This window comes from Temnothorax longispinosus, unplaced genomic scaffold, assembly GCF_030848805.1.
Source record: "Temnothorax longispinosus isolate EJ_2023e unplaced genomic scaffold, Tlon_JGU_v1 HiC_scaffold_21, whole genome shotgun sequence".
NCBI lineage: Eukaryota > Metazoa > Arthropoda > Insecta > Hymenoptera > Formicidae > Temnothorax > Temnothorax longispinosus.
The window spans coordinates 159,928-164,497 of NW_027270025.1; the positions used below are offsets into that span (position 1 = coordinate 159,928).

Here is a 4,570-nt window from a genome sequence, read left to right on the forward strand (position 1 = left end):
ATCCGAGCTGAGTTTTCTGTAGATAAAGGTCATGACCGTCTCGCGATAAATTAACTTGACCGATGGAGAATAGCGACAGTGTCGCTCCCGAACCAATTAATAGATCAATGGGACGTGGCAAATAAAATTCCGGATCTGCTAGCTTAATGTTCGACGGAATTTTTATCATGTCTCGCGGAAAGATCTCAGACGGAATTAAATCGGTAATAGCTGGTAATGTTAAGCACGTTAGAGTTTTGCAGTAATTGTTTTGTGTTGATTGTATTGTAATTTGCACTACTCCCTTTGATTCTGAACTCATAGTATTAATCGCGCTAATTGGTATTGATTGTGTAACCGTGTGTATGTTCAGACGTTTTACAATGGACTCAGAAATAAAATTTGCTGTAGCGCACGTGTCTAATAACGCACGGCATCTTATCAGTTTATGTTTATTGTCACGGATATATACCAATGCGCTGGCCATTAATTGTGGCGTGAATGTAGGCACTATCGTCGCGAGAGACAATGCGCTCCCCCCGGTTATGTCGGTTAGTCAGTCAGTTTTGGTTTTTGATTCGGATGATTCTGTGTTAACTTTACTTGTGGTCGCATAGTTGTCGAGATGCAAAAGTGAGTTGTGTCGCTTCTGACAATGCGTGCATGAAGAGAATTTACACGGACTACCGCGATGAGACCGTAAGCAATTATAACATAGTTTTGCATTTTTTACTACTTCGATACGCTTTTGAACCAATAATTGCTTAAATTTATCGCATATGTAGAGCGGATGTCGTTTATTGTGACATACCACACAATTACGCGAAGCGTTCAATACAAAAGCCTTGTTCAAAGAATAGACTCGATTCTTTTTTGCCGGAGGTTCGCCCTTGTCTTTTACGGATTCTGACAATTTCGATCGGTCTCGCTTTGAGACACAAACAGCGGTTTTGTATAGAAATTCATATAGTTGATCGAGAGATGGGAATTCATCTCTCTCAAGAGACCTCTCCCACCTATCTAAAGTAAATTTTGGTAACTTAGTTTCGAGAATGTGAACGACCATTTCGTGCGTGACCGAAACGCCTAACGCGGTTAATGAAGCTACATGTTGTTGCGTGTCATCGGCGAGCTTGGATATTCCGTCGGTGGTCTCTTTGTCTAATGAAGGCAAATTTAAAATCGAAGAGATATGACGCGAAATCAAAACTCTTTTCACTTCGTAAGCGCGCTCTAATACTTCCCATGCCTTTGAATAATTAATACCGTCGATTGCAAAGATTTTTATTTTATTGGCAGTTTCGTCTTTTAATGCCGCTTTTAAGTAATGTAACTTATCGATATCCGAGAGATCTCCTTGCGAATCGATCATATTACGGAACTCGTTTTTGAACGAAAGCCAGTCTTCGAATTTACCGTTAAATGTCGGTAAAGGTGCTTCCGGCAATTTAATCCGTCGCCTTTGAATCACTGTTACAGGCGTCGACTGATTCACACGATTCTCCACCACGCACGGCTTCAACGTCCGTGTTGGAAATATTTGCATTATTTAAATGTTTCTCGACTCCACCCGCGAGTTGATAAAATCGATCTTGTATAAGCGCGAATTCATCTTCATGACCTTCGTTTGGCTCTAACATCATAAGTTCATCATTAAGATCCTCGAACGCGTGTTGCAACTCTGTGAGACGCTCCATGCGTAATCTTAACGTCGTTTCGTCTAAATTACCTTTGTCGAAAAGGTTGGTTACGTGCGTTATTTGTGACTTTAACGCAATGCGTTTTTGAACAATCAGCTTAATTCTCTCTGCCATTATTCCGATATCGCTCACAATATAGGTTTATAGAAAATATGAAAGATTATAGAAACAGATGTAATGGGATAGGAACCGAACGACTCACCCTCACTGTTTGGCTAATATGCGTGGAGACAGCCCTTGATCCTTGTTGACCGATTAATCGTCTGATTCCTTGAATGGCCTGTGGATCAATCTCGTATGTGCGATGCCTCGATTCTTTGTAACCAGGGGGGTACCTCACAGGAGGCACCATGGATTGTAATCAGCGTCAACACTATTTCATATTCACACTGTGGTTTCGAATGTCTGTTTATTGTATTCGTATTATTTTTACAAAGTCCGTTTACTGGTAAGATGCACAGTAATGCGCTCGCGTTTATTATTCGGATATAGTATGTTCGCGTACTTGGTCACGACAACGTCTTGAGGATGTGCCCCAGGTCGAGCCGATTGCTGCATATAATGACGCGTAAGACACACGCACACGTCGCGACAATGCCTCGATGTCGACTCGGGATCACGATAACGTCTCGAGGTTATGCTCGGATCGCGATGACGCCTCGGAGCCGACTCGGGTCGCGACAACGTTTCGTATAATGTTCGGTATATGAATTGAGCTATCGTGCTTCGCTATAACCGTGCTCTTCGATCGACTAATGCAAACTGACTCCCGGGCGAGTCGACGCTTCCTTATATATCCCGGAATCGAAATTTGTTGTTGCCGGCCATCTGCAGATCAAATAAACCGCGCATCTGCGTCGAAAACGTCGAGAAAAACAGATCGCAGGGATCAAAGGAGGGCCGCGAATCGCGAAGATAATTGTTTCCGTCGCGGCTGAGACCGCCGAAAGGACGCTATGTAAACAACTTTTATTTGTCAAAGAGCACGATTAATTAATATGAAGCGCTATACGCAACACACCGGAAGATATGTTTTCAAACTTTTAGTTGAGTTCGCTCTGACGCGTTTCACATGAACGACGTTTATAAATCTTTTAGTTGAGCTGTTTCTAAAACCTTTCTCACGCACGAACGTTGAAACGTTTCACGTAAGTTAGTTCTGACGCGTTTTATATAAAATGATTTTGTAAACCTTTCACTTGAACTGTTTTTAAAACCTTTCTCACGCACGAACGTTGAAAACTTTGAGTTGCGTTTGTTCTGATGTTTCATAATGGTGTTTCATATGAACGGCATTTGTAAACCTTTTAGTTGAACTATTTTTGAAACCTTTCTCACGCACGGAAACGGTTTACATAAGTTTGTTCAGAAACATTTCATAAACAATACATTTACAAACCTTGCAGCCGACGGCTGCACCCGAGCACGAGCAGCTGCAGCAGAGACAACTGCCGACCATAACCGACTACCGTATACTCGCACAACCGATGCTGAAAAAGCAGAAGGTGCGAAGATCCACAAAACAACTGAAAGACATCGTCGCGGAAGAACAACGTGGCAGCCCGAACGAGACGGAAGAGGCGCATAAGCGACGCGTCCTTGCGGCGCGGAGAGATGCGGAGACGATCGCCGAGCGCGTGTACGGCGCGAATCCGAAAAACCAAAAAAAGAGACAAATGTAAATAGTGCGTTATAAAAATATATTAACAATAAACAATATTAGTGGACTATATGTATAACAATAAGATAATAAAACATACGCAGATAACATATAAACTTAGATAATAAGAAAAATTAAAAGCAACGATTTTGAAGCAACGGCGCGAGCGACGATTACAATGGATTAATACGCGGCGTGCGAACTTCAAAAAGTTAGTTTCGCGGTTTCGACCGATCCGAAGGAATCCGAGCGACGTACGCATAAGAGAGAAAACGTTCATTTCAATGATGAGATTAAAAAAAGGTCTTAGTACTATTAACGCGTAAAGAACCTTTTACCACAAAAACGTGTGACATATCCTCCGTTCCCAGTTCCTCTTCCACAGATATAGAGAGAAGAAGATGATCGACGAATGAAAACGCGAATACATCGCGTGACGAAAAGAAAAGTAGATTCACGCGAAATGATTGGAAAAGATTAAGAGCTAGCGAGCTCAATCCAAAAAAGAATGTAACGTCATCGGGAAATGAAACGCCGTCACGACGAACGCGGCGTAGTAGAGTCAGAGGCAAGTTGACAACGCGAATATACAGAACGATACGCACGCGAGATAGCGTACGCGACGATACGAAAAGATCCGTGAGTAGCGGGGGTAACGTGGCCGTATCGCGAATCCGGGGCGAAACCGTCAGCATGTTGGAAATGGCCTCGTAACACTTGGGAACACCGGCATACCAAATATCAGACCTCTGGGAAACTCCGAGGCAAAGCCGTCACTATGACAAAAGTAGGGAAAACCCGATATACGTCGAAACGCCGAAGCAGTCGGCATGACGAGCAACCGGTCCAATGGTCCAACAAAATCCGGATCAGCTGGGTAGACCTACGGAGGGCCGAAGAAAGTTGACCTATCCGACGGGAAACGCGACAGCGGCTTCCAACTGGGGGTACGAGCGACCACGCGAAGTGGAAGACCGACCGAGCGATCTGACGATATACGCAACGGTTTAATCGGGGATAAAACATGAGAATGTTGCACGGACCATCGAGCAACCGTTGACAGACAGGAGAGGACGCGCGAGATACACGAAACTAGAACCGCGACGCGAGGCAGACGAACGTCGCGCGACACGCGCGACGTTCGCGCATGACCATTGATATCGTAACGTTCGTTTGCCTCACGTCGCGGTTCCTCGTTTGCGTATCTCGCGCATCCTATCCTCGCGCGTGA

General features: G+C 44.2%; 1 pseudogene; it reads right to left on the minus strand.

Annotated features, from left to right (window-relative positions):
* Window positions 1-535: 535 nt before the first annotated feature.
* On the minus strand, window positions 536-1,793 carry LOC139823900 (uncharacterized; annotated as a pseudogene).
* Window positions 1,794-4,570: the final 2,777 nt, after the last annotated feature.